The 25,961-nt window shown below is 41.3% G+C and overlaps 1 long non-coding RNA gene across 1 annotated transcript in view; it reads right to left on the bottom strand.

Moving 5' to 3' along the window:
* Window positions 1–1,138: 1,138 nt before the first annotated feature.
* LOC145519063 (uncharacterized) overlaps window positions 1,139–25,961 on the bottom strand; it is a 62,628-nt gene continuing 37,805 nt past the window's right edge. Inside the window, exon 3 of the long non-coding RNA XR_014063499.1 lies at window positions 1,139–7,125. This is a non-coding gene — a long non-coding RNA (uncharacterized LOC145519063). The remainder of the gene's footprint in view (window positions 7,126–25,961) is intronic.

Below are 25,961 nucleotides of genomic sequence, written 5' to 3' on the forward strand. Positions count from 1 at the left end.
TTTCACAGGATGTACTCTGCATATAAGTTAAATAAGCAGGGTGACAATATACAGCCTTGATGTACTCCTTTCCCAACTTGAAAGCAGTCTGTTGTTCCATGTTTGGTTCTAACTGTTGCTTCTTGACCTGCATACAGATTTCTCAGGAGGCAGGTCAGGTGGTCTGGTATTCCCATCTCTTGAAGAATTTTCCACAGTTTGCTGTGATCTGCACAGTCAATGGCTTTGGCGTAGTCAATAAAGCAGAAGCAGATATTTTTTTGGAATTCTCTTGCTTTTTCTATGAGCTGAAGGATGTTGGCAATTTGATCTCTGATTCCTCTGCTTTTTGTAAATGCAGCTTGAACATCTGGAAGTCCACAGTTTATGTACTGTTGAAGCCTGGCTGGGAGAATTTTGAGCATTACTTTGCTAGTGTGTGAGATGAGTGCAATTGTATGGTAGTTTGAACATTCTTTGGCATTGCCTTTCTTTGGGATTGGAATGAAAACTGACCTTTTCCAGTCCTGTGACCACTGCTGAGTTTTCCAACTGCTACTGCTACTGCTAAGTCACCTCAGTCATGTCCAACTCTGTGCGACCCCATAGATGGCAGCCCACCAGGCTCCGCCGTCCCTGGGATTCTCCAGGCAAGAACACTGGAGTGGGTTCCAAATTTGCTGACATATTGAGTGCAGCACTTTCACAGCATCATCTTTAAGGATTTGAGATAGCTCAGCTGGAATTCCATCACGTCCACTAGCTTTGTTCATAGTTATGCTTCCTAAAGCCCACTTGACTTCACATTCCAGGATGTCTGGCTGTAGGTGAGGGATCATGCCATCATGATTATCTTGGTCATGAAGATCTTTTTTGTATAGTTCTTTGTATTCTTACCACCTCTTCTTCATATCTTCTGCTTCTGTTAGAAGCAGAAAATGGTATGTTTCATACCATTTCTGTCCTTTATTGTGCCCATCTTTGCATGAAATGTTCCCTTGGTATCTCTAAGTTTCTTGAAGAGATCTCTAGTCTTTCTCATTCTGTTGTTTTCCTTTATTTCTTTGCATTGATCACTGATGAAGGCTTTCTTATCTCTCCTAGGTCTTCTTTGGAACTCTGTGTTCAAATGGGTATATCTTTCCTTTTCTCCTTTGCCTTTTCTTTTCCTCTTTATTCAGCTATATAAAGGCCTCCTTAGGCAACTATTTTGACTTTTTGCATTTCTTTTTCTTGGGGATGGTCTTGATCGTTGCCTCCTATACAATGTCTTGAACCTCTGTCCATAGTTTTTCAGGCACTCTGTCTATCAGATCTAATCCCTTGAATTTATTTGTCACTTCCACTGTATAATCATAAGGGATTTGATTTAGGTCATACCTGAATAGTCTAGTGGTTTGCCCTACTTTCTTCAATTTAAATATGAATTTGGCAACACGGAGCTCATGATCTGAGCCACAGTCAGCTCCTGGTCTTGTTTTTGGTGACTGTATAGAGTTTCTCCATCTTTGGTTGCAAAGAATATAATCAATCTGATTTTGGTATTGACCATCTGGTGATGTCCATGTGTAGAGTCTTCTCTTATGTTTTTGGAAGAGGGTGTTTGCTATGACCAGTGCACGCTCTTGGCAAATCTCTGTTAGCCTTTGCCCTGCCTCATTTTGTACTTAAAGGCCTAATTTGCCTATTACTCCAGGTATCTCTTGACTTCCTGCTTTTGTATTCCAGTCCCCTGTGATGAAAAGGACAACTTTTTTGGGTGTTAGTTCTAGAAGGTCTTGTAGGTCTTCATAGAACCATTCAATTTCAGTTTCTTCAGCATTACTGGTTGGGGCACAGACTTGGATTACTGTGATATTGAATGGTTTGCCTTGGAAACGAACAGAGATCATTGTCATTTTTGATATTGCACCCAAGTAGTGCATTTTGGACTCTTTTGTTGATTACAAGGGCTACGCCATTTCTTCTAAGGGATTCTTGCCCACGGGAGTAGATACAATGGTCATCTGAGTTAAATTCACCCATTCCAGTCCATTTTAGTTCACTGATTCCTAAAATGTCGATATTCACTCTTGCCATCTCCTGTTTGACCACTTCTAATTTACCTTGATTCATGGACCTAATGTTCCAGGTTCCTATGCAATATTGCTCTTTACGGCATTGGACTTTACTTCCGTCACCAGTCACATCCACAACTGGGCATTGTTTTCACTTTGGCTCCGTCTCTTCATTCTTTCTGGTGTTAGTTCTCCACTTTCTTCCAGTAGCACATTGGGCACCTACTCACCTGGGAGTTCATCTTTCAGTGTCCTATCTCTTTGCCTTTTCATACTATTCATGGGGTTCTCAAGGCAAGAATACTGAAGTGGCTTGCCATTCCCTTCTCCAGTAAACTCACACCCTAAACCTACCTTAAAAAGAGTAACTGGAGGAGAATCTCTGGGACCGGATCCCTTATATTTTACCTTCAAATACGATCACTAAGGGACTGTGATCCCTACAAGTATTAAGATCTAGTGGCCTTGAGATGAAGTCAGACAATTCAATAAGCAATCATAATAAAAATAATGTCTTACAAGTGTCATGCAAGGGCTAAGTATGGGATGCTAAGAATGCCCTTAGCCTAGATGTGGTCTAGTATTGTTCATGTCTGCCTCACAGGTAGATGTTCTCCAGGCATCAAGGAAGCAAGAGAACTTCCAGTATGAGAAAATGGATTTTCATCACACAGTCAGAGGGAGGAAAGCTGCCAGGCCTCTGAAGACGTGGAAGAAATCCACTATGGCCAGAAGGTAGACTGGTGGGACCCTTCCTAAGAGAAGAGGCAGGAGTGCCGGTTGGAGTTGAGGTAATCCCTCTGGTAGAAGGTGGTCGTGTTTGCACACTGCATAAAGTTCCTGCATCCACCCAGGAAAGGGCCTTTTTGTAACTCAATCTCTCCCCCAAGTACCTTCACGCAATTTGCACCAAGTGCCATGCATCTTTCAGCAGGCATCAGTGGGGTTTCTGGGTCAGATTGGGAAGAGCTTTATTTATAAGTTTAGAAGGCTGAACAATGAACAGCTACTGAGGGATTTTTAAAAGGGGAATGACATGGCTGGATTCAGGTGTTTGGCTGTGGAAGTCATGGGTTTTTATGGAGCATTCTGTTGATGAGCCCAGGGGTTGCACACAGGACTCCATGGTGAGGCTGCCACCACGGCTGTGCCTGTCCTGTGAGGCTGCATATGCCTTCCCACCAGGAGACTCCGAGTTTCCTCTCACAGTCTCCCAATGTCACCCTGCACACCCAGGCTTGTCCACATGCTATCCTACTGGGGGTCAAAGATGCTAAGTAACATGCCCGCTATCCTACTGGAGGTCAAAGGTGCTAAGTAACATGCCCACTATCCTACTGGGGGTCAAAGATGCTAAGTAATATGCCCAAGGCTGCACAGCTGCGAAAGTTGAATTTGACAGCAGGTACTTTTTGTTCCCAAAGCTTGTGCTCTTATCTCTGTGCTCAGCCGCCTCCAAGTCTACAGAAACAGGGTATAGTCAGACCTTCCTGGGTTCTTACATGATAAAACCCACATGGGAAATTCAGAAGGACTCTATTTTTCTCCTTAGCATTCCATGCCATGGATAACTAAGAATGAATCAAGGCTACTTGTATCAGAGTAATTCAGCTCACAGCAACAGAAACACAACCCAGCTAGGAAGTTCAATAGCTCATGTAACAAAAAGCACTTATTTTGAGACTAGTGGGTCATGAGGCCTTAGTTACTCTCACTCCATCTCAGCTTTGCTTCTCTCTCTATGGTTTCATCCAAAGGTAAGCTCTACTGTGGTGACAAGGACAGACAATAACAGCTCCAGCTTATAGCTTACCTCCTTCACCACCTTAGCTGGAAAAATGCCCTTCACATTGGATCCAGAGAAAGTTCTGGCCAGGGACCTCATTGGCCAGACTCTAGAGAGGGGATGAGGTCAGCCCCACCTGATCACATGGTCTAAGAGTGGGAGAGGAACACCCGCTAAAGGAAAATGAGATGCTGCTACAAAAGGAAGAATGGGATGGCAGGGGAAAAAACAGGTTTCTAGAGCCCACATAATTTTCTAACCCTTTCTACTTGACTCAGTAAGATCACACTGGCTTCATTTTTTCCTACAAATTTCTAGGCCTCTCCAATGACACTGATAATCTGAGATCCTTTTTAATGAGAACTGCCAGCAAAATGTCTGAAATCCTCTTTTCAGTGCCACGTACTTTAACGTAAGAAACAAACTGGAAAAAGTCCAAAGGGCAGTGGAGTCACTGATGTCATGGGAAATATTAAACAATGCACTGAAATAGTTGGAAATTTAATAAGAAAGTAACAAGCATGAAAGATGAGAAGACGATTTTGTTTAATAAAACCCTTAGACCAAAGAGAATAAGCAAGGTTGGAGGATAGAAAGGAAAGGAAAATTATTGTGAAAATTGCAATGTCAGAGAAGGAAAAGCTAGTCCATGATGGATGCTTCAGGAAAGCAGAAATCCATCAACTTAATCAAGATTTCTATGTTAAAACTGCTGAACTATCAATATGCTACTTTTCCCAACATGACAGATGACAAAATAATCCAAACAAGGAAGAAAAAGATTTTTCTCTGCTAACTTGTTCCTCCATCACCATGACAATATCACAAGTGGAAAATGGGGATGTTGATGATGTTGCAATCTAACTGTTTTTCCCCCCCACCTTCATTATTTGTCACTGTTCAGGATAACAAATTTTCTTCATTTACTTTATTCCACATGGATTATTTTTACTTTAATTTAGCTAGAAACTACAGGTGCTAATCTGTGTAGGATTTTATTTAAAATGATAAATTATGCAGAGAAATTTTTAAATGGTGTGAGAGGAAACTACTACCCAATGACAAATGAGAAGTGTCTCCTGTAGACTCTGATCTGCCACTGCTGTTTACCATAGAAGACAACATTGAACACTCTGGGTTAGATATCATCTTAGGATCTGGTGGTTTGTATTTTTTCTTAGAATAATAAAATAAATGGTCATATTAATTTAATCGCAATTCTCATTATCTTTGAAACTATCAAAACAGTTTCTGTTTATTAAGTGCTTTCTGAGTGCCAGGCACCATGATAAATGTCGTGTGTCCCATTTAATTATGTGAAAAATTGAAGCTTAGAGAGTTCAAATTGCCTGCTCAAGGGGATAAATCTAGGAAGTCAAAGAACCAAGATTCCCACATTGGGCCTGTCCTGGTAGGCACCCCAGAGCAAAGCTGGCAAATCACAAATTCAACGCATCTTGGGACCACTTAGCTTCACAATGTTCTAAGCCAAAGAGTTCATGCTTATCCTTTGTGAGTGCTCAAAAAGAGAACTGAGCAAGTGTATGTTCTTCATCCACTAAAAATCCTGCTCATGACATACACAGTATTATCTTATATGTGAAGCCTAGCATATGATCATTTTATATTAACCCAATTATATTACCTGGCCATTTACTAACTGTCCACTATGTACAAGGTACTGAGGCCATGGTTTCAGGAAGGACAATTATGAGTTAAGATGTGGCCACTGTTTCAAAGAGCTTACAATATGGTGCAGGGTCTGGAGAGGTAGGAAATGCTCAGATGAGCACTCTGGAGTAAAGCAAATGACTCACAGAAGAACACCATGAAAGAGCTATACAGCAAGTATCACAGGAATTCAAAGACAGAGGAATCCTGTCCATTTGTGGAAAGGCTTCACAAAGGATAGGCCATTTGATACGGTCCTTGTAGATTTGACAGGATGTCAGTATGCAGGGAGGAAAGGAAAAGAGGGCACGTCAGAAAGGAAGACCAGCCTAAGAACAGGCAAGTCATACAGCTTCACATGATGAGTGAGGCATCTTAGTTTGATGAGGGGGCAGGGCGGGGATAAGAGGAAGTGAGGCTAGAAACACAGGCTGAAGATACTGCGCCCAGCCTTGATGGCCCACCCCTTGAAAATTTGGGCTCAGTTTGCCAGGTGACGGAAAGACTTACAGACCACTGAGCAAGCAGCAGCTGGACTGGATTAAAAATAAAACAATTCAATTGGAATGGAAATGACCGGGTTGTCATGACAACAACCAACAAAGTATTTAGGCCAGTGCTTCTCCAACTTTAAAGTGCCTAAAACTCACCTGGGGAACTTGTGAAAATGCAGATTCGGGCTCAGCAGTTGTCCCCCGAAACCCCTGAGATTCTGCACTGTAAGAAGCTCCCACGTAAGGTGATGACAGTGACTTTTAAACCAGAACTCAAAACCATGAGTCGATATAAAATGATTCACAAGACATCCTCAGGCATTTTGCCATCATTTGTTATTCCCAGTCGACTCTCTGCCCAGATCTTTTTCACTGTTTTGCATTTTCAACCTCAAATCTGAAATTTCCACCTGCATATCATCCTGTCCCATTTTTTTTTAACTCTTTAAATACAATCTTGAAGAAGAGGAAGAAGAAAGCAGATTAAATGAGGTCATTTACGCAATGTGTGGTTTCAGCTGCGCATTTCTGTTATCTTAAAGGGAAGCAGAAAACATGTGGATGTATAAATAGAGGTGTAGAACACAAGTTCACAGAAATTCGTTTTCTCTCTCACTGTGTAAGGATGAGCTCACATTTAGAACAAGCGCTGCAAGCTGGTCACCTTAGTAGGAGGTGGGCTACTGGTTACAATGAGAGCAACTTGAGCCATTTAGTGAGCAACTTGAGCAGTTGCAGTCACTTGCTATGGACCAGATGCTGGGGCACTGGCCTCTGGAGCAAACTGAAGGCATTTTACAGCAACCTAAATCTTAGTGGCTGAAATAGGAAACAGAGCAGAGAACTTGGAAACTAGGTCAAGGAGGAAACGCTGGTAAACCTCCTGAAATGGCTGACTTTTCAAACATTACAATTCCTCATGTCAGTCATTTTCAAAAGGAAAGTATGTATTCCCAAGTGGTATCCTTTCCAGACCAAAACAAGACATGTAAGCAGACAGGTATGGAGAAATAGAGAAACAAAACCCAAGTCAGCCACGCACGCCTCACCTCTGCACTGCCCAGCCTTCCGTGTCTGTCTCTCCTAAGTTGCACTACCTTCTGGACATGTGGTATGAGGAAAGTGGGATCCACTTGACCTGAGATGAGAAATACCAGTAAGGAAACAAATTCATCCAGAGCTTGAGGTCATTATCTTTTAATCCATTTTAGATGGATTGCTTGGCTGATCTGATGGACTGGACAGATGGTGGCAGTGTCCAGGCATAAGCTCTAGCCAGTCTCCCATTCAATATCCACTCACATACCAAGGAGCAAAATGCAACCAGAAATCAAAAGAAAGATTAGAGGAAGTTTCACCTACACTTTCTAAAATGCCATTGGCATTCTCTTCCTGTAATGGTGTTCCTTTGTGAGTAAAGAAAAGATCTTACCTAGCCCACCTGAATAGTCCCTTCAAAGGAATATCACAAAGTAAATGAACAATCATTCTTATGTCAGATTAAAACATGTGGGACAAGACATGGGTGTTTCAGTGGAAAACAGTGTTCATGGCAGTCATTGTGTGAGATCTTCCAGTCCCACACAATGTGAGAGAAAAACTGCCCCACTGAGGAATAGGGGCCCTCAAGCAGTAATTCCAGTAGGGTTGGCAATGTTCCAGTCACATGACCTGTTCCAGCACAAAAGCTACCAGTTCACAGGTGGGCCTGGGGCCTGTGATGTGACCTTGCACAAAGAGCTCTATGGAAAGAGAGATGATAACAATTGGGTGGCCAGTCAGACCTTTCCTCAGGATTGGGAGTGGAAAATGTGGAGTGAATCAGCAGTGAGGAAACACTAAGAAGACACAAAGACAAGCAGAAGCTGAGGCCAGCAGGACCGCAGAAAGGCAGAGCACCGGGAGAAGAGACCTGGGGTCCCGCCGCTGCGGTGCCCGGAGGTGTGTGTGAGGGGGTTCCAGCCATCCCGACCTCTCCTGGGCTTTGTGAGGCCAGGCTTTCTAGCCCCTTGCTCTCTCTGTGGAGGCTGATGAGTCAGTTCTTCCTGAGTTTCCCTAAGATCCAGCTATCAACTGAGATTCCCATTGGCGGCACATGAGTCGCCACCCCAATCCATGGTAACCAAAGAGACAAATGTTTAACTAATTAGAACTGAGAAACACAGGGAGACTGGAGAGAGAGAAGATAGAAAACAGACAGGAATGTAGGCCTTGAAAGGAAAATTTGAGTAGTTTTAGTAATCTGTTCACGAGTAGAAGTCCTACCAACATCTGTCAGGCAAGACCCTTTCATTCCAGAGACCTCTCATGAAAAATGAACAGCAGCTACTGAGAACCAAGAGTAAAAAGATATAGGCATATTATTAGCTTTATAAATCATTCCAAAATATTTTTATCATATTTTAAATAATTTTCATCATTAGTTTCAATGTATCCAAAATCATTCTTTGGCCTTCTCAGTTTCCCTTTTTTAAACTCACAGATCAATTTTACTCACTTTGCTATGTTTTAATATTCAGAAAGAAGGAAGAATCTCTCAGATAAACAACACCACCTTCATCTTTCCTTTCTTATCCTCTCTGGTTTTGAGAAACAGAATAAAGAAAGAAATACTCATTTAGTTTCATGCCTCAACCCTCTTTTCCACTCAAACCATCCCCAAAGAGGCAGATTTTTTTCAGAACCTCAGAGATATGACTACAGCGAAGACAGAAAGAAAGGACAGAAAGCTCTCTCAAGCCCCAGGGTTGTTGCTAGTTTAGAAAAAAAACTTCTTTATAAAATTCCTTTTTTGAGGGGGTCACTGCATAACAGCTCCTCCTGTTATACATAGCCTTTAATGCCATCATCTGAATGCAGCCTACATCATGAGTGATCATTGTCTGTGAAATCTCTCTAGTGGTTTATCACAAGGAGAGGATCTTGGAGGAGTTGAGTCTCAACACAATTGTCTCAGGCTGCTGTGAGTGGGGAGATCACCACAGCAACAAGAACAAGGTAAAGAAGAACAGGGTTATTGTTCCCGCCTGGGATGATGCTACAGAAAGGACCTTGAGTTCTCAAACTTATCCTCTTCTACATCCTGCTGGACCTCTCACCACCTCTTGTTATTGGAAATCACCCTCTCCCTGCTAGTGTTTAGACTGCATTCAACAAACCAGAAAATTCTAATATAAAATAGATAGAGTCATCCCTTAGTCTGTGGGGGAATGGTACCAGAACCCCTGTAGATACCAAAATCCACAGATGCTCCAATCACTTATATAAATGGCATAGTATTTGCATATGACCTTTGCTTATCCTCCTAGATAGTTTAAGTCATCTCTGGCTTAATACAATATAAATGCTGTGTAAATAGTTGTAAATACAACATAAATGCTATGTAAAGAGTTCAGCCTCTGGTTGGTTGAATCTGTGAATGCAGAATTCATGGATACAGAGGACCAACTGTCTGTTAGTGACTCATTGGAAACTCCTAAAACACTATATAGGCCTAAATTGGAGCCCTAGGGGAAAGAAGACTCTAATAACTTGAAATATATCTCCCAATGCCAATATTTTAATTCCTCAGATAAATAAAGGTAGCAAGACCTTAATTTTGCATGATATAACATCTTAAGACTCAATATTTTTCTTTAATCATTACCAAATTTCTAAAGACTGCTAGAATTTCTGATTCTCAATAACGAATGGACTGTGATTAGGTGAAAGAGAAGAATGCCTACTTCCTCAGATAACAATCTGAAAAAATTAAAAGGGTTTGCTTCCTCCATAAGAGTTATACTCTCCTCTGCCACAGGGAAAGTAAAACATCCCTAAACTGGCTAAATTAACACAAAAGAGAGCATCAGTTCCTCTTATCCAACCTTCTAGGTGTAAGAGAGTATAGTATTGTGTTAACATCTAACTGTGTAGTCATGGACAAGTTAATAACTTACCAAGTCAGAAGAACTGGGCAACCCTGGTCAAGTTACTAATCTTTCCAGCCAGGCAAACTGGGTGGTAATTACAGTATTATCAATAATTCACAATATGAGCATGAGCCAGTCAATCCTCACACTTCATTTTCATCAAATGTCAAATTAAGACAATACTCTTGCTTCCTTACTTGCCTTTAAGCTGCTCCTTGAATTTTGTTCCTCAATGTCCTACCTGTAGACAGCAGTCAAACCCTAGGTATAGCATCATGGATCAAGATGGCTCACTACAGATTAAGCAAGTTAAACTTCATGTTATTGTCAATTCCCCCAGGTGCCACTAATGCCTTCTCTTGCTGATACCAGATTTTCCAGTGTGGCAGGCAGCCAATAAGATGATCCCCAGCAATTTCCCATTCATTACATAACTCTCTCCCCTTAGGTGTGGGTTGGGCCCAGTGACTCTTTTCTAACAAAGAATATATAGCAAAAGTGGTCCCTGGTGGCCCAGACAGTAAAGCATCTGCTTGCGGTGTGGGACACCTGGGTTCGATCCCTGGGTCGGGAAGATCCCCTGGAGAAGAGGATGGCTATCCACTCCAGTATTCTTGCCTGGGGAATTCCATGGACAGAGGAGCCTGGCAGGCTACAGTCCATGGGATCGCAAAGAGTCGGACACGACTGAGCGACTGACTAACTCATCACTTCTGAGACTGCATTACGAAAAGACTGTTACTGTGCCTTGCTTATTCCTTCTTATTATTATTGCTTATTCCTTTCTTACTCTGATAAAGCCAGCTATCATGTTGCTAGGTACTCTATGGAGAGGTCCACATGGAAATGAATTGAGGGAGGCCTCCAGCTAACAAATAATCGAGACTCTGAAAGTCCACATGGGCCAGTCAATCCTCACACCTCATTTTCATCGAATGTCAAATTAAGACATTCTAACAAGCAGGTGAACAAGCATGGAAGTAAATCTTGTTGCTCTCCAGTACGTCTTCAGATGAGACTATAGCTCTGACCAACACTTTGATTGCAGCCTTGTGAGAGAACCTAGAGACAAAAGCACCGGGCTAAACAACGCCTAGATTCCTGACCCTAAGAAACTCAGAGATATAAATGGGTACTGTTTTAACCCAATAAGTTTGGGGATAATTTGTGATGTGCAGCAATAGATACCTAATGACTAGTATGGTCAGAAATCATGATAGAGAGTATTTGTACTGAAGTGGTATTATTCAAATAACTGTATCTTAATCCATGCTAGTGGTTATGATTTAATTTACTGAGCTAGAGAGCCTCAACCAGCATTTTTTAGTAAAATAGCATGGAATGAAATAGAACAGAATAGAATTTTTAAAAAATCAAAACTGGATGTGTGTTAAAAATAAATATTGTCCTACAAAACTTTTATTCATAAGTTCCTTAAATAAACTGTCATATCAAATATATTTCTTAATATGAGTTGGGCCAAAAATGTTTGAAAGACATAACCCTAAAGAGTGACTGTAAAAATCAAATGAGGAAATAAACTGAACTCTTGTTATGGTCTGATTGTTTGTGTCTTTCTGAAATTCACATGTTAGAGTCCTAATGACTAATGTAACAGTGAGAATTTCATGAGGGTGGAGGCCTCATGAATGGGATACCAGCTTTAACAAAGAGACTTCACAGGGCTCCCTAGCACCCTCTACAATGTGAGGATATAATGAGAAGTCTGAAAGATAATCTCCACCCAACCATGCTGATGCCATGACCCTGCACTTCCAAGCCTCCAGAACAGTGAGAAGGAAATTTTTGTGCTTATAAGCCACCGAGTCTGTGGTATTTTATCATATAGCCTGAAAGAATGAATCTCTTCTCCTCTGCTTGGCCAAATTCGACAAAATGTCAAGGCCTGGTTCAAGTCTTACCTCTCCCTAAAGTTTCCCTTCACCACTCCAGTTCACTGGGTTTTTCTCTTCTTGGTATATTAGGCCTACAAAATTCAGTGTTAGTTGTAGTAAATTACATTATTTTGAGCATGGGATGCGTGCATGTGTGCCCAGTCATTAAGTCGTGTCCCACTCTTTTGCAACTTCATGGACTGTAGCCTGCCAGACTCCTCTGTCCATGGGATTTCCCAGGCAAGAATACTAGAGTGGGTTGGGATACCCTCTACCAGGGAATCTTTTTGACTCAGGGATCAAAACCACAACTCCTGCATCTCCTGCATTGGCAAGCGGATTCTTTACCACTGAGTCACCTGGGAAGCCCCTTACTACGGGGTACTTCTCCTGAAATAGATGGCAAGATATCTGACACCAAGGCTGTGACTTCGCTTCTCTGTATCCACCATAGTATATATCAGTTCAGTCAGTTCAGTCGCTGAGTTGTGTCTGACTCTTTGCTACCCCATGGACTGCAGCACACCAGGCTTCCTTGTCCATCACCAACTCCCAGAGCTGGTTCAAATTCATGTCCATCTAACTGGTGATGCCATCCAAACAGACTTTATTTTCTTGGGCTCCAAAATCACTGCATATGGTGACCACAGCCATGAAATTAAAAGGTGTTTGCTCTTTGGAAGGAAAGCTATGACAAACTTATACAGCATATTAAAAAGCAGAGACATCATTTTGCGAACAAAGGGCTGTGTAGTCAAATCTATGGTTTTTCCAATAGTCGTGTACAGATGTGAGACTTGGACCATAAAGAAGGCTGAATGCTAAAGAATTGATGCTTTCGAACTGGGGTGCTGGAGAAGACTCTTGAGACTGCAATGAGATGACACCAGTCAATCCTTTAGTAAATCAACCCTAAATATTCACTGGGAGGTCTGTTGCTGAAGCTCCACTACTCTGGCCTCCTGAAGCAAAGAGTTGACTCACTGGAAAAGACTCAGATGCTGGGAAAGATTGAAGGCAAAAGGAACAGGAGGCAGTACAGGATAAGATGGTTAGACAGCATCACCAACTCAATGGACATGAATTTGAGCCAACTTCGGGAGATAGTGGAGGACAGAGGAGCCTAGCATGCTACAATCCATGATGTCACAAAGAGTTGGATACAACTTAGCAACTGAAGGGCAACACATAAAACAAGTGAAGCAAACACTTTTGGTTCCCCTTTGTGGACAGAAGTTACTCATGAGGGAATACAGGAATGCAGAACAGCATTGAAATTGTCTCTGTGCATCAGGCAGGAAAATGGTCCCCCCAAAGATACCATATTCTAACTCCTAGAAGATACCAGATATATTTTTAAAAATTTATTGGAGTATAGTCAATTTACAATGTTGTTGTTAGTTTCAGGTGTACAGCAAAGTGAATCATATACATATATCAACTCTTTTTTAAGATTCAATTCCCATATATATAGGCCATTACAGAGCACTGAGTAACCGGTGCTATATATCAGGTTCTTATTAGGTATCTATTTTATATAGTAGTGTGTATATGTCAGTCCCAAACTCCAAATTTATCATCCCCCAACCCCCTGTTAACTATAATACTGTTTTCCACATTTGTGATTCTACTTCTGTTTTGTAATTAAGTTCATTTGTACCCTTTTTCTTAAAAAATTCACTTTGACTGCCAATCTTAAAAAAAAGTATTTATTTATTTGGCTGCTTTGGCTCTTAGTTGCAGCATGCAGTATCTTTGCTGCATCATGTGGGATCTTTTCTTGCAGTGCATGGACTCTAGTTGTGGCTCCTGCATGGGCTCAGCAGTTTGTGGTACATGCTTTAGTTGCTCCGTGGCATGTGGGATCTTAGTTTCCCAATCAGGGATTGAACCCAAGTTTCTTGCATTGAAAGGTGGGTTCTTAACCACTGGACCACCAGAGAAGTCCCTTTACCCATTTTTTTTAAGATTCCATGTATAAGCGACATCATATGATATTTGTCTTCCTGTGTCTGACTTACTTCACTCAGTATGACAATCCCTATGACAATCCGTGTTGCTGCAGGCATTATTTTGTTCTTTTTATAGCAGAGTAATATTTCATTGTATATATGGACCACATCTTCTTTATCCATTCCTCTGTTAATGGACATTTACCATATTCCAATACTTGGAACCTGTGAATGGTACTTTGTATGGAAATAAGATCATTCTAAGTGAGATGAAGGTTAGGGTCCTGAAATGAGGAAAGAATCCTGGTCTATAGGGTGGGCCCTAAAAGCAGTGTATTCTTATACACAGGAGGCAGAAGGAGATACAGGACAGATGGAAAAGAAGGCACTGTACCCACAGAGGCAGAGACAAGAGTCATGCAGCCAGAGACCAAGACATGCTGGCTGTCACCAGAAGCTGGGAGAACTAAGGAACAGATTCTCCCCGGAGTCTCCAGACAGAGCACGACCCTACTGCTGATACGCTTGATTTCAACCTACTGAGCCTGGTTTTGGACACTTGGACTTCAAAACTATGAGAGAATAAATTTATTTTATGCTACTAAGTTTGTGGGAGTTTGTTCCAGTAGCCACAAGACATTTATACACCCCTCAATACCATGTGTACTTTTATGTCCCAGACTCTCCAACGTTATGATGTATCATATGCTTTACTGAATACCAACAATGCTCTTCCTGTCTTTCAGGAAAATAACCTGAAATGCAGAGGCTAACTTTCTCCCCACGAAAAGATGAGGCTGGGTTGGTTTATTGCCACGTATTCTGGACTATCCCTAGTGGGAAGCGCTCTTGACAAATTTTCTCAAAGGCAGCTGGACTTTTCCACATCTGTACCATTTGTGGCAACTTTGAGGTCATGCCAGTCTTGATCGAGTTCTCCAGAAGCAGAGCCTGAGACAGAGATTCTTATTCAAATAACTGTTTGTGGGATGCTGTCAGGAGAACAGGGAGAGGTGACAGAAAGAAACAGAACGTGTGTGAATGCTCAGTTCCTTCAGTCATGTCCAGCTCTTTGTGACCCTATGGACTGACTGTAGGCTCCTCTGTCCATGGGATTCTCCAGGCAAGCATACTGGAGTGAGTTTCCATATCCTCCTTCAGGGAATGTTCCCGAACCAGAGATCAAACCCAAGTCTCCCCTTATCTCCTGCATTGGCAGGAGGGTTCTTTACCCACTAAGTCACCTAAGAAGCCCAAAAGGCAGAATAGTCAGGGGTAAAAAAATAAGAGTCAAATATGGTTTCAGCCAGAGACTGACTTCAGTCTGACCCCATGCACATTTTCAATATAAAGTTAATCCCACCTTAAGGCAAGTGGATCAGTCTTTTATCTTACACTATCAGTCCAAGATTGGGAGACAAGAAGATGGGAGAAGGGAGAGAAATTATAGTCTCCAAGGCAAAGAACAATTGATATTGTAGGCTTGTTTATGGGCTTGTTAAAAGGAATGATTGACAAAAATATCTGTAAGGAAAACTGCATACGCATAGAATTGTATCAACAGTTAATGAGTGTAATTATTATACAGTATTTTCTGGAATTCCCTTGCTTTTCCTAAGATCCAATTGTTGTTGGCAATTTGGTCTCTGGTTCCTTTGAGTTTCTAAATCCAGCTTGTACATCTGGAAGTTCTCAGCTCACATACTATTGAAGCCTAGCTTGAAGGGTTTTGAGCTTTACCTTGCTAGCATGTGAAATGAGTACAATTGTATAGAAGGTCTGAACATTCTTTGGCATTGCCCTTCTTTGGGATTGGAATGGAAACATCTTTTCCATTCCTGCGGCCACTGCTGAGTTTTCCAGATTTGCTGGCATATTGAGTGCAGCACTTTAACAGCATCATCTTTTAGGATTTGAAATAGCTCAGCTGGACGTCCATCACCTCCACTAGCTTTGTTCATACTAATGTTTCCAAAGGCCCACTTGACTTCACACTCCAGCATGTCACACCATCCTGGTTATCTGGGTCATTAATGACCTTTCTTGTACAGTTCTTCTGTGTATTCTTACCACCTCTTCTTAATCTTTTCTGCTTCTGCTAGGTCTTTGCCATTTCTGTCCTTTATTGTGCCCACCTTTGCATGAAATGTTCCCCTGGTATCTCCAATTTTCTCAGAGAGATGTCTAGTCTTCCCATTCTATTGTTTTCCTCTATTTTTTCTGCACTGTTCACTTAAGAAAGCTTTCTTGTCTCTCCTTGCTATTCTCTGGAACTTTGCATTCAGTTAGGTATCTTTCCCTTTCTCTTCTTTTCTCTGCTATTTGCAAGGCCTCCTGAGACAACAATTTTTCCTTCTTGCTTTTCTTTTTCTTTGAGATGGTTTTGGTTACTGCCTCATGCACAGTGTTATAAACCTCCATCCATAGTTCTTCAGGCTTTGTCTATCAGACCTAATCCCTTGAATCTATCTGTCACTTCCACTGTATAATTATAAGGAATTTGATTTAGGTCATACCTGAATAGCCTAGTAGTTTTCCCTATTTTCTTTAAGTCTTAATTTTGCAATAAGGAGCTGATGATCTGAGCCACAGTCAGCTCCAGGTCTTGTTTTTGCTGACTGTATAGAGCTTCTCCATTTTTAGCAGCAAAGAATACAATCAATCTTATTACGGTATTAACCACCTGGTGATGCCCATGTGTAGTCTTCTCTTGTGTTCCTGGAAGAGGGTGTTTGCTATGACAAGTATGTTCTTCTGGCAAAACTTTGTCAGCCTTTGCCCTGCTTCATTTTGTAGTCCAAGACCAAACTTGCATCTTATTTCAGCTATTTCTTGACTCCCTACTTTTACATTCCAATCCCCTATGATGTAAAAGACCTCTTTTTTGGTGTTAGTTCTAGAAGGTCTTGTAGGTCTTCATAGAATCGCTTGACACAGCTTCTTTAGCATCAGTGGGTGGGGCACAGACGTGGATTACTGTGATGTTGAATGGTTTGCCTGGGAAATGAACCAAGATCATTCTGTTGTTTTTGAGATTGCATCCAAGGACTGTATTTTGGACTCTTTTGTTAACTATGAGGGCTACCCCATTTCCTCTAAGGGATTCTTGCCCACAGTAGTAGATATAATGGTCATCTGAATTAAATTCATCCATTCCCATCCATTTTAGTTCACTGACTCCTAAGGTGTCAATGCTGACTCTTGCATCTCTTGCTTGACCATGTCATTGGGTCACAGAAAAAGCAAGGGAATTCCAGAAAAAAAACATATACTTCTAATTCATTGACTACACTAAAGCCTTTCACTGTGTGGATCACAACAAACTGGAAAATTCTTAAAGAGATGGGAATACCAGACCACCTTACCTTCCTCCTGAGAAACCTATATGCAGGCCAAGAAGCAACAGTTAAAACCAAACATGGAACAATGGACTGGTTCCAAATTGGGAACAGAGTACAACAGGCTGTATATTGTCACCCTGCTTATTTAACTTGTATACAGAGTACATCATGCAAAATGTGGGGCTGGATGAATCACAAGCTGGATTCAAGATTGCCAGTAGAAATATCAACAACCTCATATAGGCAGATGATACCACCCTAATGGCAGAAAGCAAAGAGTAACTAAAGAGCCGCTTGATGAATGTGATAGAGGAGAATGAAAAAGTTGGCTTAAAACTCCACATTCAAAAACTGAAGATCATGGCATGGATGCCATCACTTCATGGCAAACAGAAGGGGAAACAGTGGAAACAGAGAAAGACTATTTTGGGGGGCTCCAAAATCACTGCAGATGGTGACTGCAGCCATGAAATTAAAAGAAGCTTGCTCCTTGGAAGAAAAGTTATGGCAAATCTAGAGAGCATATTACGAAACAGAAACATCACTTTGCAGACAAAAGTCTATACAGTCAAAGCTACGTTCTTTTTAGAAGTCAGGTACGGATGTGAGTTGGACCATATAGAAGGCTGATCGTTTGATGCTTTTGAATTGTGGTGCTAGAGAAGACTCTTGAGAGTCCCTTGGACTGCAAGGAGATCAAACCAGTCAATCCTGAAGGAAATCAACCCTGAATATTCACTGGATTACTGATGCTGAAGTTGAAGCTCCAATACTTTGGCCACCTGATGTGAACAGCCAGCTCATTGAAAAAGACCCTGATGCTGGGAAAGATTGATGGCAAGAGGAAAAGGGAGCGACACAGGATGAGATGGCTGGATAGCATCACTGCCTCAATGGAGATGAGTCTGAACAAACTCTGGGAGATAGTGAAGGACAGGGAAGTGCCGGGAGCCAGCACACGAGATCCCATCCATGACAAGGTCATGAGGAGAAGACCTGATGAGCAAGGCAACTCAGGCTTCAGGGATTTCGATAAGCTGCCTCGGCGCTCACGTTAAAGATATCTTTCTGATGCTTGCTATAATAGACTGCTCCCTAATTTCTGTGACTTAGGCAGAAGGCCTTCCCCGATCCTTTCCTAACCAGGTCAATTTAAAACTCTAATCAACATGCCCCCCAAACGGTGGCACTCTATAAGATTATCCATAAAAAAGAGTATTTTAATCTAAGCTCCTTTTGCTAGCATCTTAGTTTGCTTGACAAATGTGCCTGTACCTTTAGAACTAGTATACATGACTACTCCTCAACAATAAACAGCATTGAGAGCCTGAATGCATAAAAGGCCCCAATGGGCACAGAGCCCTTCGAGGGGGAAAAAGCCTATTGGAAAAACACAAAAAATATTACTTTACAAAACCGTTACTTGCTATGTTTTTGCTCTTAACGCCCTGAGCCTATTTAATAAAGGTATAATAGTTAGAGACTTATAAAAATAAAGGTTTAGCCTTAATATAAAAATAGTAAGACAGTTGTTAATCTAGCTGGTGATTTTTGTGAAAGAACTGACCTTGGTGCTACATTGTTTCAGCCCGCCGTACCATGACTTTATGCGACCATATTCTTTTCCCTTAAGCTCAAGGCAAAAGATAGATTATAAAAAACAGGTTTTACTTTGAAACTTTGAGTTAATGAATCCTTTCTTTGTCATAATCCACTGTGCCTGTATTCTTTAAAAAATGTAGCTCTGGCACGTTCTATGCCTGATACAAAAATACTTTTAGAAAAAGTGTTCTGGCTGATCAACCCTTATCAATAAAGAGTCATAAGATGTTAGCAGGCCTCCAGGACAGAAGATGATGTAAACAACATGAGACTTTTGTAAATAAGATATACAAAAAAGTATCCTGGTTTTGATAAGGTCAAAAAACTGCTGACCGGTTGAGCTAATTTGGCATGACTCTACATTTTACATTTTCCTCTATGTACAACTTAAGATATAAAAAGCTCCCTTTGAAAAATAAAGCTCAGACACTGCCTCACACCTGCCTAGTCTCGCTGTTTCTTCTCTCCGCCGACGCCGTCCATCCTGAGGGAACCCCTGGACCAGCTGGAGCAGGACTCCGGCAGGGAAGCCTGGTATGCTGCAGTCCGTGGGGTCGCAAACAGTCAGACATGACTGAGTAATTGAACTGAACTGATAATTTGTCAAGACAAATTTAGGTTGATCCTAAAGTGCTGGCCAACAGCAGGCAGTTTGGACTCTGAGCTCCTAGAGCCTGTTGCACATCATGGCAGCCTAGTTTTGGGGTGGTTGCAAAAATAAACATGGCTGTCAGCAGAGTCGTAGTGAAATGATACTCAGCTCATAGAATGTCTTTAGAAGGCATGTTCTTACAGGCCTATGGAAGGACTTCTCCCTGCAGGTGAAGCTACAAATGGAGCACTTGTGTGACTTTGTGGCCACGGTGGCATCCTGTTTGAGTCCAGGGTGAAAGGCATGATCCAAACACAACAAAGATGGAACCAGGGCTATTCTGTTTGTCTCCCAGGCACACAGGGTGGAACAGCAAAGTATCTGAAGAGGTATGAATTCCGCCCTTCAGAGGGGAAAACGTGTGACCTGCAAAGCCTAGATTTTGATCATTTCAATCCAAAACTTCTGAGTAAGTCTTTGGAACTTAGAAAATGCCTCGTGAATTTTCAAAACATTTCTGAGATGCATTAGGCTGCTGCCTTTGCTGAGGTCAGCTGAGTGCAAAATCCTGGGCAGAGATGAAACGATGAAGAGTGGAAACTACGATCACGGATGGGCTAGCTGGCACGGCCAGGTTCTTGACCTTGCACACAACACCCTCAGCTTGGATCTTAACTGGTATTACCAGACAGATTCTTCATAAATAAAAGCCATTTTATAAATAGAATAAAATAGAGCCATTTAATTCCCCCCAAAAAGAAGAAAGTACCTGATGTCAGAATAAGGGGCAGTCTTATAAATTGAATAGACTTAGTTTTAGGGACCACGCATTACTTTCTGCTCACCTTTCTCATTTTACCTCACATAGGGACTCTTAAGTGTTCTGTCAGCCACAATTTGAGACTCAAGCCCCTTTAAACATCCTCCTTTCCATTCAAATTGAAGACAGCTGGGCTCTCTCTGGCACTTCATAAATCAAGGGCAAATGAAATACCTGCCCCAAATTAAGGACGTACAAAGGTCATGGAAACTTTAATTCAACTATTCACAACTTAATTTTTCTAATACCCTCAAGGATTTATTATCTCAATAGAGCTGACAGAAAAAGTTTCAATAACTTACAGCAAATTAAAGTTTAGCTTTTGTTTTAGGTATCAGTATCATTTAACCTTTTTTAAAAAAGGTTATGTTCAACATTTACTGAGTACCTGATTATATGTCAGATGGTGTGTGGCTCAGTAGTAGAGAATCTGCCTGCCAAAGGAGCCACAGGAGATATGGGTTCGATCCCTGGGTCGGGAAGATCCCCTGCAGGAGGAAATGGCAACCCACCCCAGTATTCTTGCCTGGAGAATCCCATGGACAGAGGAGCCTGGTGGGCTACAGCCCCTGCGGTTGCAAAGAGTCAGACACGACTAAGTGATTGAGCACCCATGCACATGCCAGGGACACATACATGCATTTCCTCCATTTTTATAAATTAAGATAATTTTGTGTAATAAAATTTAGACTTTTTTTAACCATGTAGTTCTGGGAGTTTCGACAAATACATATGTTGTGTAACTATTACCCCAGTGAAGATACAGAACAGTTTCATCAGCCCCCAAGTCCCCCCTCACCTCTTGTTTAGTCATCCCCTATCCTTATCCTCAGAACCTGTAAACTATTGCTCTATTATCTGTCTTTACACTTCCGCCTTTTCCAGAATGTCCACATAATCCTCTAGATTTCCTTATAAGTAGAACCATACAGTATGTTGCCTTTTGAACCTGGCTTCTTGCACTTGTCATAGTGCATCTGACATCCTTCTGTTTGGGGTGTGTCAACAGTTCCTGCCTTGCTACTGCCCAGCATGACACAGACTGCTCATCCACTCACCCACGAAGTACGGTGCATTGTTTCCATTTAGGAGGCAGAGAGAGTAAAATAAAGCAGATATCGACATTCACATACAGTTTTAATGTGAATGTCTGCACTTCTCCTGAGTCTTAAAGTAAGTGTATAGTTAATTTTTTAAGAAACTAGCAAACATTTTTCAAAATGACTGTATCATTTTTCATTTCCAACAGCAATGCACAAGAATTATACTTACTCTGTATCTCTGCTAGCCCTTGTTACTGTCAATTCTTATGCATATATATTTATATACATGGGTATCTTTCTCTAAATACATATATATGCATTATATTATATATATGCAGTGGTATTTCCTGTGGTTTTAACTTTTTAAAATTGAGATTAAAATTACATAACAAAAATTCACAATTTTAACCAAATTTTAATGTGTACAATTCAGTGGTTTTAGTATATTCAAAATGTATGCAACCATCACCACTGTCTGATTCCACAGTTTCAGACAATGATGATGATTAATTTTACGTGCCAACTTGACCGGTCCATGGATACTCAGAGAATCAAATGTTGTTCAGAGTATTCCTATGAGGCTGCTTTAAGATGAAAATTCATGGTAAGACAGCTCCTTTAAAGATTTAAAAACTCTATTCAATAGTTTCTGGACAGATTTTAGAGGAAAAGCCGAAAAAGGTCACATAAAATACTCAAAGCATTACTTGATTGATTAAAAGGTTACAGACCTTGGAGCACTGCCTTCACGTCATGGGAGCATGATCAAGAAATCTGTAGAATTAAAATTCTAAAAGAAAGCATTTCAAAGATGAAAGGAGAACCAGGAAGGGTAAGTACACACTGAGACCAGGACCGAGCTACATTCTGTTCTGATGGGAGACTCTCCCAGGAGGGATTACCTCACTCCAGCAGGAGAAACTGGACAAGATTTTTTCAAAAATAAGGGATGTTCCTGACATTTTCAGAATGACCATACAATGAATCTCTAGATTTCCATATAAATGGAATCATACAGTATGTCACCTTTAGAGTCTGGTTTAGCACAGAGAATAGCCTTCTGAGTCGGGTAGCCTTCTGTTTAGAGTGAGTCAACAGTTCCCTGGGCGCACAAGGTTTGTTTGAGCCCTCTGAGCATCTCTGGCGTGTATGGGGTTTGATTCTAAATGTGATTTCATGCCTTCTACTGTCTTGCTGGGGCTCCTCTACCATTGGACACGGGGTATCTCCTCACAGTCGCTCCAGTGCCGCGCAGCCGCTGCTCCTGCACCTAACTCAATGAAACTATGAGCCATGCCGTGTAGGGCCACCCAAGATGGACAGGTCATGGTGGAGAGTTCTGACAAAACGTTTTTCCATGGGAGAAAGGAATGGCAAACCACTTCAGTATTTGAGAACCCCATGAGCAGTATGAAAAGGCAAAAGGATAGGACACTGAAAGATGAACTCCCCAGGTTGGTAGGTGCCCAATATGCTACTAGAGATCAGTGGAGAGTAACTCCAGAAAGAATGAAGACATGGAGTCAAAGCAAAAACAACACCCAGCTGTGGATGTGACTGGTGATGGAAGTAAAGCCCGATGCTGTAAAGAACAATATTGTATAGGAACCTGGAACGTTAGGTCCATGAATCAGGGAAAATTAGAAATGGTCAAACAGCAGATGACAAGAGTGAACATTGACATTTTAGGAATCAGCAAACTAAAATGGACTGGAATGGGTGAATTTAACTCAGATGACCAGTATATCTACTACTGTGGGCAAGAATCCCTTAGAAGAAATGGAGTAGCCATCACAGTCAACAAGAGTCTGAAATACAGTACTTGGATGCAATCTCAAAAACGACAGAGTGATCTCTGTTCATTTACAAGGCAAACCATTCACTATCACGGTAATCCAAGTCTATGCCCTGACCAGTAATGCTGAAGAAACTGAAGGGTTCCATGAAGACCTACAAGACCTTCTAGAACTAACACCAAAAAAAGATGTCCTTTTCATTACAGGGGACTGGAATGCAAAAGTAGAAAGTCAAGAAATACCTGGAGTAACAGGTAAATTTGGCCTTGGAGTACAGAATGAAGTGGGGCAAAGACTAATAGAATTTTGCCAAGAGAACACACTGGTCATAGCAAACACCCTCTTCCAAAAACACAAGAGAAAACTCTACACATGGACATCACCAGATGGTCAATACCAAAATCAGATTGATTATATTCTTTGCAGCCAAAGATGTAGAAGCTCTATACAGTCAGCAAAAACAAGATGGGAAGCTGATGGGAAGGTGACTGTGGTTCAGATCATGAACTCCTTATTGCCAAATTAATATTTAAATTGAAGAAAGTAGGGCAAACCACTAGACCATTCAGGTATAACCTAAATCAAATCCCTTACGATTATACAGTGGAAGTGAGAAATAGATTCAAGGGATTAGATCTGATAGACAGAGTGCCTGAAGAACTATGGACGGAGGTTCATGACATTGTATAGGAGGCAGTGACCAAGACCATTCCCAAGAAAAAGAAATGTAAAAAGGCAAAATGGTTGTCTGAGGAGCTACAAATAGCTGTGAAGAGAAGAGAAGTAAAATGCAAAGGAGAAAACAAAAGATATACCCATTTGAAAGCAGAGTTACAAAGAACTGCAAGGAGAGATAAGAAAGCCTTCATCAGTGATTAATGCAAAGAAAAAGAGGAAAACAACAGAATGGGAAATACTAGAGATTTCTTCAAGAAAATTGGAAATACCAAGGGAATATTTCAGGCAAAGATGCCCAAAATAAAGGATAAAAATGTTATGGACCTAAGAGAAGCAGAAGATATTAAGAAGAGGTGGCAAGAATACACAGAAGAACTGTACAAAAAAGATCTTCATGACCAATATACTCATGATGGTGTGATCACTCACCTAGAGCCAGACATCCTGGAATGCGAAGTCAAGTGGGCCTTAGGAAGCATCACTACTAACAAAGCTGGTGGAGGTGATAGAATTCCAGTTGAGCTATTTCAAATTCTTAAAGGTGATGCTGTGAAAGTGCTACACTCAATATGTCAGCAAATTTGGAAAACTCAGCAGTGGCCACAGGACTGGAAAAGGTCAGTTTTCATTCCAATCCCAAAGAAAGGCAATGCTAAAGAATGTTCAAACTACCACAGAATTGCTCTCATTTCACACATTAGCAAAATAATGCTCAAAATTCTCCAAGCCAGGCTTCAACAGTACATTAACCTTGAAATTCCAGATGTTCAAGCTGGATTTAGAAAGGGCAGAGGAACCAGAGATCAAATTGCCAACATCTGTTGGATCATCGAAAAAGTGAGAGAGTTCCAGAAAAACATCTACTTCTGCTTTATTGACTATGCCAAAGCCTTTGACTGTGTAGATCACAAAAAACAGTGGAAAATTCTGAAAGAGATGGGAATACCAGACCACCTGACCTGTCTCTTGAGAAATCTGTATGCAGGTCAGAAAGCAACAGTTAGAACTGGACATGGAACATCAGACTAGTTCCAAATTGGGAAAGGAGTACATCAAGGCTGTATATTGTCACTCTGCTTATTTAACTTATATGCAGAGTACATCATGAGAAACGCTGGAAGAAACACAAGCTGGAATCAAGATTGCCGGGAGAAATATCAATAGCCTCAGATATGCAGATGACACCACCCTTATGTCAGAAAGTGAAGAAGAACTAAAGAGCCTTTTACTGAAAGTGAAAGAGGAGAGTGAAAAAGTTGGCTTAAAACTCATGATTCATAAAACTAAGATCATGGCATCTGGTCCCATCACTTTATGGCAAATAGATGGGGAAACAATGGAAAAAGTGACAGACTTTATTTTCTTGGGCTCCAAGATCACTGCAGATGGTGACTGCAGCCATAAAATTAAGCTTACTCCTTGTAAGGAAAGATATGACCAACCTAAACAGCATATTAAAAATCAGAGACACAACTTTGCCAACAAAGGTCCATCTAGTCAAAGCTTTGGTTTTTCCAGTAGTCATATATGAATGTGAGAGTTGGACTATAAAGAAAGCTGAGCACCAAAGAATTGATGCTTTTGAGCTGCGGTTTTGGAGCAGACTCATGAGAGTCCCTTGGACTTCAAGGAGATCAAACCAGTCCATCCTAAAGGAAATTAGTACTGAATATTCATTGGAAGGACTGATGCTGAAGCTGAAACTAAAGTACTTTGCCACCTGATGTGCAGAACTGACTCATTTGAAAAGACCCTGATGCTGGGAAAGATTGAAAGTGGGAGGAGAAGGGGATGACAGAGGATGAGATGGTTGGATGGCATCACTGACTCAATGGACATGAGTTTGAGCTAGTTCCCAGAGTTGGTGATGGACAGGGAGGCCTGGTGTGCTGCAGTCCATGGGCTGCAGAGTCATACACGACTGAGCAACTGTACTGAACTGAACAGTTCCTCACTTGTTATTGCCAAGCAGTTAAATGAATGTTTATCCATTCATCTGTTCATTTGATATTTTTCATTACAGGACATCCCACAACACCAGAGGAGGGCAATTGAGAACAAATGTCTGGGTCAGAAGTCAAAGAAAATGTGAAAGAAAGACAGGCTCTTAATTCCAGCAAACAACTTGGGAAAGCAGGAGACCAGCTTGAGAAACATAGTGATCCGTTAGAGGTCAGTGGAACCTTCCCCCAAAAAAAGGAGCGTCAGGGAAGGGGAAGCTAATACATAAGAGGCAAATCCAGAGCTGCAGCAAAAGAAGCCACAAGAGAAAATGCTGCTTAAGGATTGAATATCCAAAAGCAGAGAAGGACTTCATCTGAAGGTGCCCTCAGCAGAGGCACTG

The sequence above is a fragment of the Giraffa tippelskirchi genome, chromosome 8, assembly GCF_054371585.1.
Source record: "Giraffa tippelskirchi isolate mGirTip1 chromosome 8, T2T-mGirTip1v1.2.pri, whole genome shotgun sequence".
Taxonomy (NCBI): Eukaryota; Metazoa; Chordata; class Mammalia; order Artiodactyla; family Giraffidae; genus Giraffa; species Giraffa tippelskirchi.